Source organism: Zea mays, chromosome 8, assembly GCF_902167145.1.
Source record: "Zea mays cultivar B73 chromosome 8, Zm-B73-REFERENCE-NAM-5.0, whole genome shotgun sequence".
In the NCBI taxonomy this organism is placed as follows: Eukaryota; Viridiplantae; Streptophyta; class Magnoliopsida; order Poales; family Poaceae; genus Zea; species Zea mays.
The window spans coordinates 36,178,779-36,190,781 of record NC_050103.1 but is presented as its reverse complement, the minus strand read 5'-3'; the positions used below and the strand labels follow the sequence as shown (position 1 = coordinate 36,190,781).

General features: G+C 46.6%; 2 pseudogenes; one reads left to right on the top strand and one right to left on the bottom strand.

The window, feature by feature from the left end:
- The first annotated feature begins 5,549 nt into the window (after positions 1-5,549).
- Positions 5,550-6,796, top strand: LOC109941737 (uncharacterized; annotated as a pseudogene).
- Positions 6,797-6,998: 202 nt separating this feature from the next.
- LOC103636868 (uncharacterized membrane protein YuiD-like) lies at positions 6,999-8,273 on the bottom strand (annotated as a pseudogene).
- Positions 8,274-12,003: the final 3,730 nt, after the last annotated feature.

Below are 12,003 nucleotides of genomic sequence, written 5' to 3'. Positions count from 1 at the left end.
AGGTCCCTGCCCGGAAGTTGGCGGGCCAAGGTGTCACTTGCAGGTGTGGCGCTAGGGGACTTCGCTCATCGAGGTAGTTGACACCTTGGAATGCCGCGGCGTGTGGGATGGCGTGGCCGCGCTGGGGGAAGTATAGGTCTTCGACTTGTGCGCGCTGTTGCAGGGGTGGGCCGTGTTGCAGGCCGAGGTGGCCTTCGCGCTGCATCAGCGCGATCTCTTGTTCGAGCTCTTGAGCCTTCTGCTCTTCGTCGCGTATCATCTGCCGCACCTTGGCTTGTGCAGACACACGTTGGCGCTTGGCCTCAAGTATCTCTTTTTGCTTCTGGAGATTGCGGTTCTTGATGCGCAAGGCGCACAGTTGTAGCTGCTCTTCTGCTGAGACACCGATGACTTCGCCGTCCTCAATGACGTCCGTGCCCTCTGGTGGAGCGAAGCTTGGGGGAAGTTGCGGTTGTCCTCTAGAGCTGCAGGTGCGGAGACTGCCTTCGGGAGTGGGTTGTTCGTTGCGCTGCCTCTTGCTGAGAGCGTCGTCTTCGGTGGCCTCTTGGTGGGTGGTGTCGATGAGGGCGAGGGCCTTGCCCTTTTTCTTGGCCAGCAGTGCTGCCTTCGCAGCCTCGTCAGCCTTCGAGCTAGCTTTCTTGGGTGCCATCGCGGGTGGTTTTTTCGTAGCACGAACGGTGGGCGCCAAATGTTGGAACTTGCTCTCCCGAGCAAGTTGATCCAACGTGGGAGTGAAGCAACGTAAACAGGGTTTTTGCTCGAGATGGCAATAGCTCTGTTAATCTGGCCTCTCAAGGGCACTGTGCGGGGGTATTTATAGGTATCTGAGTGCCCAGCGTCCAGTGTTAAGGACGCATGTGCCCTCAGGCACCTAGGTTATCCCCGAAATATTCCCATAAAGCAGGGTTACAGACTGTAATTACAGGGAGACCTTTACAAATTAGGCCTGTAATGCGCAGCGGCCACGCAGGGCCTGTTACAATGGGCCAGATCACACGTGGGCCTCCATGTTGGACGAGGCCGCAGGATGCGACGACCTCGTCGCAGGTCTTCGTCCGGCGACGCGTGGGACGAAGGGTAAATCTGCTAGTCGTCTTGCCTCCGTTGGTGCAGCGAGGTTGGTGAAGGCATCGAGCGAAGGGTGGCGTCTTCGCCTTCGCCCCAACAACGCTCATCAAAGAAATACACTCGGTAAAGAAATCTTTGCCGAGTGCCAAACACTCGGCAAACAGATTATGTATTATCTGTGATGTATACGTGATATCTTTTGTTTGTTTGGATGGAATAGAAAAACAAATAAAAAAGGTGTATACTGGTCATTTTGCCGAGTGTCAGGGCCAGAGCACTCGACAGAGAAGCAACACCTGTGCACCGATAAAGCTTCTTTGCCGAGTGCTCTGGCCCTAACACTCGGCAAAGAAGCAAACTTTGTTGAGTGCCCGCTGGTAGACACTCGGCAAAGAACCCGACAAAGGGCCCCGCTGGTGGAACCTTTGCCGAGTGCAGGCTGGTAGACACTCGGCAAAGTGGTAACTTCTTTGCCGAGTGTTTTAGGTGACACTCGGCAATGGTATGTTCTTTGCCGAGTGTCACCTAGAACACTCGGCAAAGACGTCGTCTCCGTTACCCAGCGCCGTGATGGCCACTTTTCTTCACCAAGTACCGACTGGCACTCGACAAAGTCTTTGCCGAGTGCCCGATAAAAAGTACTCGGTAAAGAAACCGTTGCCGATGTACTGTTCACCGAGCTCTCTTTGCCGAGTGTCATACTCGGCAAAGACTTTGCCAAGCACTCGGCAAAACGCTCGATTCCGGTAGTGGTTGCTCAGAATACTTAGGCTTGACACAATGGTCTAGAATTACCATGATTAGTAACAAATCGATAAAACATGTACTCCAAATTTAACTACAACAACGATATTTACTTATGAGTTACAACTTGTTCTGTTAAATGTGTCTTTCTTCCAATCCACTACTTGTTAACCTTATACTTCTATCTAGGTACTTTATGCCTCATGGTATATGCCCGTAGAATAAAGAAATCCATTACAAAGAGTACCAAGTATTCATCCGGCCTATAAAATTAGTCATGTGTTAGTACAATCAAATTTAAGAAACATTACACTGGCCTCTAATATACAAGGAACAGTAGTCTTTGTTGATACAACTGTTACAACATACAAATATGCAAAAAGATAATAAATAATTTGTAGAAAACATTTTATCCTTATCCTTACTGATGGAGAAGAATAGGAAGACCGGGCACCTTTCCCGTTGTCATTAATATTTGGGTTTCATGGTCGATTTTTTTACAATTTAACTTTTTTCGAAACAATTTCACGTCTGGATCCTAGACGACTTAATGTCGTTTTATATCTTTTTCTTGGCGTCATATGCTATGGCGTCATGCTAACATAGCTCATACTTATAGACTATGGCGGAGAGGTAGTAATAGCCCTTATACAGAGTAGGTAGGCGTGGTCTATGACGCCGACCTACGCTCCACTGACCCGCATGAGTGCATGACCGCTGCATGGTAGTGCTCACTCGGCCTATTGACAGGCTGACACCTTGCACTGTCCGTTTTTTTACAACACCTTGTGATGACGTGCTCTGTAGGATGTCAGTTTTTTTTGCAAAAAGTCAGTCGCATACTTGCATCATAGTGTGTGAACACAATATAAAAGTCAAAGATGAAAGAAAAACAGAGGAGCAGAAGTTTTCTTTTGGGTTTGCTACAATTTAGTTAGCCCTTAACATGTACTAGGTGAGTGTTTGTGCGTTGCAACGGAAACATATAATACCATGATAATTTATATACAAATGTGTTATAAGAATCCAAGGGGAAACGGAAACAAGAGGTCACAAAGATGATACATATCATAACAGATTAAAATTGAGAAAAATCATTGAACTCCCTCCGCAAATCGCAGCATAGTGACGAACTCATCAACAAATCGCACCAATTCACTAATCATGAAAAAATCCCTATGACCCCAAGAATGCATCAGAACGACGGCGTGAAGAGACGCCCCGTACTACGGGCGACGAGGAGAAGACGGTGTTGAAAGTTGTTAAATTCTTATGGTAATCGGCTAACAATTGCAAGTAGCAGGATAGAACAAACATCAATAGCACACTTCTAGTATTAGTGGAACAGATGACACAAGTGTTGCATATATAATTAATACTTTGGTCCAATGGCATACCATCAAAGGTCTAACACTTCCAAAATAGCTTCATCAGCCTTCTGATCCTATAAAGAGAGAAAAGATTTCAGGTTAAACATGTCAAATGAAAATTTGGCAATCATGCATACAAGTAATTTCATAGTACAACAACTTGGATAATAGGGTAAATATCTCCAAAATCCCATTACACTACATAATATGGTTATGGTCTCTATATAGGTACAACTATTCCTCCTAGTGCCTTGGACATGTTTAGGTTTTCTGTATATATGTAGGTATTCCTAATAGCTCTTGATCATGTGTGTTATTTCATATTTTCTTTGTTTTACCAGGTAGTTGTAACTGTTGCCACTGTATCCTTCTTTTGCCATCGGCCAACTGTTATTTCAATCATGGAATTTATGAATGCCATCAACCTTGCAAACGGGTCTGATACTGATAAAGATAAAAGCACTTATCCTGCTACTGTAGAAGATAGTGCAATTGAGGAATCTAAGTCTGATCTGGAATCAGAGCCATCAATAAAACCCTTACTGGCTAAAGGTAAAAGCAGAATAGTTTTCCATCTTACGTCCAGCATGGCAGAGGCACAAATATTTCTGATGAATGAAAATGGCGACCGGCTTGCTACTTTATCACAAAATAACCTCTCGACTGATATAAAGGTAATGTGATCATCTCCAGTTTGTGTGATCTATTTTGGGTTGATTTGTTTAATGCCCACACGTGTATGACTATCTTTCGCATTACTCAAGGTGTTCACATCATCATTCAGCATAAAGGTTGCACTCGAAAACCTTAAAATAAGTGATGATAGCCTTCTTAGCAGCCACCCTTACTTTTGGGTTTGTGATATGCGAAATCCTGGAGGTCGTTCATTTGTGGAGGTATTCCGTGTTGTTTGATTTAACTTGCTTAATGTAGGTCATAACTTATAATGTTTGACATTGTTGGTTGTAGAAAAGAAACCTTTGGTGAATCACTGAAGAATAATCAATTTCAAAACCATTGAATAGTACATGCGAAATTTGCTTGCAAGAATGAAATAGAGCTTTGACAAAACTGAACCAACACAATCTAGCCTAATCAATGGCATATTCAAAAGTGTATGAGAGTGTTTCCTGCCATGCCAACGCGCATGGGTGGGAAAATTTGGTGGCCAAATCGACGGCCAATGCAGCGACCAAATTTGGGCACAAAAATGTAATTGGCGTGGGAGTACTGGCAGGCGAATCCTAGACTTGACTGAAATAAGTGGCAGATGCTCGACCAAAGCCCAAACTCTGGCATAGCCGATAGCAACCACGTCATAAAGTTGTCCCAAAAAGCAAGATTAACAAGCGTGTCTGCCCAAATAACTCTACCACCTACACCTAAAGTCTAATGAGATTTCAACATATATATAACCAAAACCAGTGGCAAGTTATAGGATTTGCTGTCGTGGATCGGCAACATATTTCGAACAGGCCAAACCAATGAACCTACCAAAAGGTAACTCACCAGCACCTTTTGTGTCATCCAGACTGCAAGTAATGTAAAACTACTGTCGCTAGCTTCAACCTTAAACACAGGTCAAACCAAACCTACTAACTTCAGCACAATTTGGTTGACCAAGAAGGTTTTAGCACCTTCTTCTAATTCAGATAAACATAGTATAATTTTAGCCTGGGAACCTATCTTTTTGTAGAATTTAACCAACCAACATGGGAAAATGTTGGTCACTGTATGTAGCACATATAGAGTTTTTCTGAATATCACATGAAGTCAATACCCTTAGTAAATAACCTTTTATCTATCATCGAATGGCCAACTACCAACCAAATTTGACCAGAACCACACGAGTTATCAGTCCACACTTGACACGTGTATGCCACAGAAACAAGAAAATAGGACCTGTAGTAATAACTGCATCATTGTCCATCACCCCACAACCAATCGCGACTGTAGTAAATAGAAGCTTGTGACTTGTTAGCTACATTACCTGAAGCTGAAGGAATGACGCTAAAAATATACTCAACTTGTGAGATGTTTCATAAGGATTCCAACAAATGCAAGGGCAGCACAGGAAGCATTAATTGCACATGGCAGAAGCTAAGCACTATCAAGGAAACAAGGGCTAGCTTCAATTGAAAAAAATGAAGCTACTCATATTTTGGTTTACAGGTCTTGGAGTGCACATGATGTTCATAGGGACAAAGATTCAACTCCCTTAAATTCCACACCTAGTTGATGTGATCGATTTACTGATGCCTTCATGCATTATTCCCTATAAGTTACTACCTAATTGATCCTAGCAGATTTATCCAAAAAATCAATGGCAAAGAGTCAACAGCCTAAAAATTGAACTTTTAATATTGAATGCAGGACAACAAATGCAATAAACATAAAGCAGCCAAACTATATTACTGCTACATCATGTGGAAAGATATAGAGCCATCATCAGCCACAACCTGTAATAGCGAGATTAACAATGGAAAAGTGATGTTTAGTGTATGAGCATGGACAGCGATAGCCAACATAAGAGTTTTGGAAGTGGGCATCCTATCCTAGTAATTATTGTACCTCCCATCAATACTATAAGTTGTTCATTAGTGCACATAAGCACATCAAGTCTGCACCCTTGGGGTTGCACTGAGAAAGCTAGTTATTAAGGTTAAAATAAGAGAACTAAGAGGTGCATTTTACTTTGTTTATGGCATTTCCAGTGCAATTGATATAATTGGCTCTAATAATAGTAAAAATATGTCCACTGATTTTCCATCGGTTCGCCAAAAGTAGTACTATATATGATTTAATAATAATGCACCTAGCTACATTATACCTAACACAACCAACAACAATGGTGGAACTGTTTATAGAACAACAGAAGTAAATCAAGAGTAGCATGGTAGCTACCAGTCAGGCGAACATTACCTGAAGCATGACAGAGGTGGTGGTGTTGGGATGAACTGTGAGCAAGCAAATACTCTGCAACATTCTCTTGAGTGTCATCTCATACTCCCTCTCTTGCCTTCCTGGAAAAACAACTCGCCATTTTAGTGACCTAGTAACATGCACAACCGTGGGACAAAATGAACTCGAGGGGAAGAGCGGGGTATCGATCTGGTTGGTCTTGGGCTTCCACACGACCTCGATGGAGGCCTTCTCGGGGTTCTCCGCCTTACGGTCCCTGGCTTGGGCCCATACACGGCGGCTAGCACGACGATTCCGCCCTACGCCCACCGCGCGTAGCCATGGGCGCGGTGGAGCAGGTTCCCGGTGCAGGTGAACAGCCGGAGCTGGTTCGGGTTCTGCCCATCCTCGCGGCTACCTCTCTCCATCATCCCTTACCACTGCGCTCCGGTCAGAGGCGTCCCAGAGTGCGAAATGAAAGTAGAGGCCTAATTTAACATACTAAAATAAGAATAGTAGTATGTGATAAAGGTGTAAACTTAGTATTGTATCTGGTACATAATATTCACATGAAAATCATCAATCTCTTTGTGTTCTTTGTAATGAAATCTTCAATAATATATTCATAGGCAATCTTTTCTAGCATATCTCCCTCAACTGCTATGATAGCCAATGCATTAAGTCTTTCTTATATCATTGTAGGGCGCAAGTAGGACTTTAATAGCTTCAACTTAGAAAAGCTTCGCTCAGCCGATGCAACAGTCACAAGAATAGTCAAAAAGAACTCTGTATGCAATGGTTGCATTAGGAAAATAATCATGCTCCTCTAGAAAATTTTGTATTTCAAGAGGACCAATATTGTTCTGTGGAATAAAACCTTGGAGAAAACCCAATTCCACATACAGGTCATTTGCATCAATTACCAAAGGCATCATACATCACCTGCAAAGTGCCGCAAGAACCAGTCAAGTATGTATTTTGATAAGCAATGCATGCAGTGAAACCGGGGTGCATAAGTTGTGTTTCTGAAAAAAAGGTGATGTAAAAAGCCACAATAAGTAATCAGTATTTCTGAGATACCAAAAAAATAAAACATGGGGCAAGTAGGGACAGACTGTTGGAATTAAAGCACATCACACATGCCTAAGTGTTATGGCAATGTATGCCATCATTTTGCATTAATCCTTTGTTCTACAGGTTTCATCCTCATCTGGTCAAGCAGTAGATCTTGGCTATCAGATTTCTACCATAACTCCAGCTGCATTTATTGTTCTGTATATATCAACTGGAAGTCTGAAACTTCAGCAACAAACTGACATTAATGTCCTACAGTGTACTCAACTCCCATCAATATCGTACAGTCATGTCCTCGTATGTACACAGTACTTGTACTTCTGTCTACAATCTACACGGCAGGAATGTACCTTCCACGACTGAGGTCCATACTTGAAGCTAAGTGAGGTAACCTAAGGAAGCAATTCACCAAGTAGGAGTTTTGAAGTGCAAAGGACACTCATTTGCCTCCCCCAGATCACCACAACGCATCCCAAAATGATAAGGCTGCCTATCAGATCCACCGCCTACCAAAGATGGTTAGCGCATTTTTTTGATGTCGAAAGGGAGAGGGGGAGCAGGGAGGGGAACCAACCACGGAGGCGAAGACAGCGGCGGTGGCGAACAACGAGCTGGCGAACCCCTCCTACAGGCCGACAGTGACGACGAGCGCTGTGACAGTGGCCGAGTGCGAGGACGGCATCCCACCAGAGCCCACCAGCTGCTTCGCATCCCACCGGTTCCCCTTATACCTGCACGTCGGTCGCGTGTGTGGAGGAGGGGTGGGCAGATGCAGATCCTGTCAGGGAGGGAGCTAAGATCTTGGCACCGCGTGGAGATAAAGAGGGGGGAGAGGGCGTACCAGGTGGTGAGGACCTTGATGGACTGCGCGATGGCAAAGGTGAGCACCGCGGCGACGAGCGGGCAGTTGGAGAACACAGCCAAGTAGGAGAACGAGGGCGCGCCCGGTGGTGGGGCGGCGGCGCGCAGGCTTTGTATGGAGAGAGGTGGGAGATAGACTGAACGGGAGTGAGGGCGGTTGGCACACGGTAGATGCGGGGCGAGCCGTTCAGGAGTGAGGTCAGGGGAGGCGGGGGAGGTTGGGGATTGGGTGTGGGGGGAGGCGGGCGGAAGCATGGGTGATACACACGATACGGACCGTCTAGATCAATGGGTTGCAGGGGTTGCTCACGAGGACGGGAGAGTGGTGGGCGACGAGCAGGGAGACGCACGCGGGCGTGGGCAGTATCCGACGGACAACCAGAACTGTAACACCCTGAATTTGGGGGTATAAAATTTATTTCTAATTATCACCCAAATTCATGTGTTACTCTTCTCTCTCACACTCTAGGTTTTATCTCTCTCCAGATTCTCTCTCCCTTTTTCCCTTTTGAGTAAAAATAGCTTAAAATTAGGGGGATTTAATTATTTATTTTTGCCAAAACATTATGAGTCATGACATGTTGCATCATGCTGAGCTTAAAATATTCTTTGAAGTATTGCACAAGTTTGAATTTATTTGAATTTGAAACCTAGTTTGAATTTGGATTTGAAAACCCTAGAGAAAAGAAATAGAAAAGGAATTAGAAAATCCAGAGAAAAAGAAAAAGAGAAAGCAGCCTAGTCGGCCTACTAAGCCCAGCTTCACCCGCGCGCCTTCGGTCTCTGACAGGTGGGCCCCGCCTGTCGGCGCCGACCCGCGCCCCTCTTCCCTTTCTCCCTCTCGCTGTTCGGTGGGGTCGCCCTGTCGGTGCTTCGGCCCGTTATGCGCTCGCGCGTCTGTGCCGCTGTCCCACGGGCCCCGCTCGCCAGTCCCTCCCCTCCTCCTTCAACCGCTCGCCTGCGCGGACCGCGCGCACACACCGAGATCGCCGCGCCCACGTCGCCACCTAGCTCCAAACCGGCACCCTGACCCCTCTACAAGTCCCCGCACACCCCACTTCCCCCTTGCCTCGCTCATTTCACCTCTGCGCACTCACCCGAGCTTCGCGCGCCGGTTCTTCAAGCCCGCTGGAGCTTCCCCGTCGCCAGGCCCCCTGCGCCCGAATTCGTCGCTGGTAGAGCTCGGCCGCCGTCCGCGATCGTGCTCCGCCACCGTTACGCCCAGCCCCGTCCTCATCCCTGCTCCACCCGAGGTGAATTTCCCCGCCGGACTTTCTCTTCTCTCTCCCCCATTTCCTCTATTCCGTCAATTAGTCGCCGGTGATCGTCGGTTCTGGTCCCGCGCCGTCGAACCGAGTCCGCCCGGCCAACCGCAGCCGCCCCGTGCCCTGTTCGCCCGTGCGGAGTCACCGGCTCCGGCCATGGCGCTCGCGCCGTGCGCACTGCCGAGGTAAACGGCGGTCCTAACAAGGAGGACCCGCCCATCAGCCTCCCTTTTCTTTCCCCACTCTTGGTCACTGCCTGGAGGGACCCGTCTGTCAGCACGCGCCCGCGATATCGCTCCTGCGCGTGCCCTCCACTGCTGACTAGCGGGCCCGACCTCCCTGCGGCCACGTTTGCCAGGCTCCCGCCGTTTCCCCCTGTTGGTCCGAGTCGCCGATCCGTGGGCCCCGCCCGCCAGGGAGCGCCCGCGCTCGCATCCCGCACCGGGGATACTCAGGCCGCTGACGTGTGGGACCCGCCGGTCAGCCCTCGCGTCCGATCCCGCGCGCCCGCTTATAATCTCGGGCGTCCGTTCTCGATCGGATGGCCGAGAAGCCAGGATACCCTTTCGTTGTGGTTGTTTTGCTTAAGACCCCCCTCGGCTTTCTGCGAATAGAACATGTCGTCCTTAGACTTTACACGCAGGTCCCTGAGTTATTACAAACAGACCCTATCCTTTTAAATAATTAAAGAATAGGGCTTAATTTTGTATTTTCAACTCCTAAACTTGTTTATTTCATAGCTTTTACATATGAACTCCAAATTTAGTGATTCAAATTGCAAAATGTTCATAGAATTATTCTCTGTTTAAATAAATTAGTTTCATTGACATTCTGTGTTTTCTAATTTTATAGTTAACTATGAACTAGAATATGTTTAGATTTGTTTATTTAATAAAATAAAAAGGGAAAACCCTAGAGATTAAAGCATGTTTAATCTTGTAAGATTAATAATGTGTATTACATGAATTCATCTCTGTTCTAATTTTTAGGTCATAATAAAATAAATTGAACTATGCTATGTATTTGTGAGTAACACTTAGAGAAGTAATAATCTATTTCCAAATGAAGTTGGTTTATGTTATAGTTTATGTTATGCTTTGATCCCATTGTCCCTTATGTAGTATTGTGCCTTTTGAGATGTATTCCTATGTTTGTACATGTTTGGTGTGCTGTTCATTTGTACTTTCCAAATGTATTGAATGCATGCTTGCTTTATTTAGACAACGAGCAGTCCGAGGTTCCTGAGTGTGTTGTTGGAGACCTCCCTGAGCAACAACCTGGTGAATGCAAGTGTCCTCTGACCTATTATGTCCTACATACTTTATGATTCATTGTCCCGCATTACTTTATAAAACCTAAGGATTGACTAGTCTATATTTACCTTATCCTTGTCTACCTTTTGGGTTATCATGGTTAGCATTTTGCTATTGCCTTAACTTTAACCAATGAAAATGATGTGAACATTTATGATACGATATTGTTATCCTGATTATGTTGATGAGCTTATGATAATCTAGGGGGCTCAGGCCTTTTTCTTGAGTACCTCTCCGTAAGGACCTATTCGTGGAGTGACCACTCGGGATAACAGTGCAACCATGAGGGTGGAATGGGATGCCCTTAGCTGATTAATTAGATGAACCTAGGGGTGTAGCTGGCTTTGCCGGAGGGCCGTCAATGGGGGCCGGGGCGTAGTGCTCACTCTGCCAGGGTTGGGGTGCAGAGGTTCATTCGATTTGGTTTTGTTAGTCACCCACCTTGGGGAGGTGTACTGCGTTTGTCCGACTAGCGAAACCTAACGAGCAGCTATGCACCAGGGGAGTCTTTGTAAAGGCTACATAGTGAAACCTTGCCGATTCACCTTGGTAGTGTTTGAGGGTTTGATCGACCCGAGGCATAAAGGGATCACGACTTGTGGGTAAAGTGTACAAACTCTGAAGAGTGTTAGAAACTGGTATATCAGCCGAGCTCACGGTTAAGAGCAGCCTTGGGATCCTCTTTGATTAGAAGAATTCTAGTTACTTTTATGATGATGGTTAACAATGATATTATAAATCTGATCTCTGGTATTTCCTCTTTTGAGAGAGTACTTTTGGGTAATAACTGGGTTTATTACTGTTGGCGTTTCGACCCCGGGGGGTCCCTGGATCGACGAGTGAATTGTCACCGCGTGTCCCAGCCCAGATGGGTCAGCGCGAGACGGAGCACGAAGTGGGGAAGATACAGGCAAAGGGGAAACCCGCGGCCTTCGTGTTGCCCTGCACCTAGGTCGGGTGCGCTTGCAGTAGGGGGTTACAAGCGTTCGCGTGGGAGAGAGATAGAGCGAGAGCCTTATGCGCCGGCCCGTTCTCCCGCGCGGCCAACCTTCTCGTACGAGAGCCCTGGACCTTCCTTTTATAGGCACAAGGAGAGGGTCCAGGTGTACAATGGGGGATGTAGCAGTGTGCTAACGTGTCTAGCAGAGAGGAGCTAGAGCCCTAAGTACATGCCGTCGTGGTAGTCAGAGAGGTTTTGGCACCCTGTTCATGTGATGTCGTGGCCGTCGAAGGAGAGCTGGAGCCCTGCGGAAGGACAACTGTCGGGGCTGTCGAGTCCTTGATGACGTCTCCTTGCTTCCGTAAGGGGCTGAGAGCCACCGTCGTCATGGAGCACGCGAGGCGCCATCATTATTTGTTTACCGGGGCGAGCTAGATGGGACTCCGGTCTTGTTCCCCGTAGCCTAA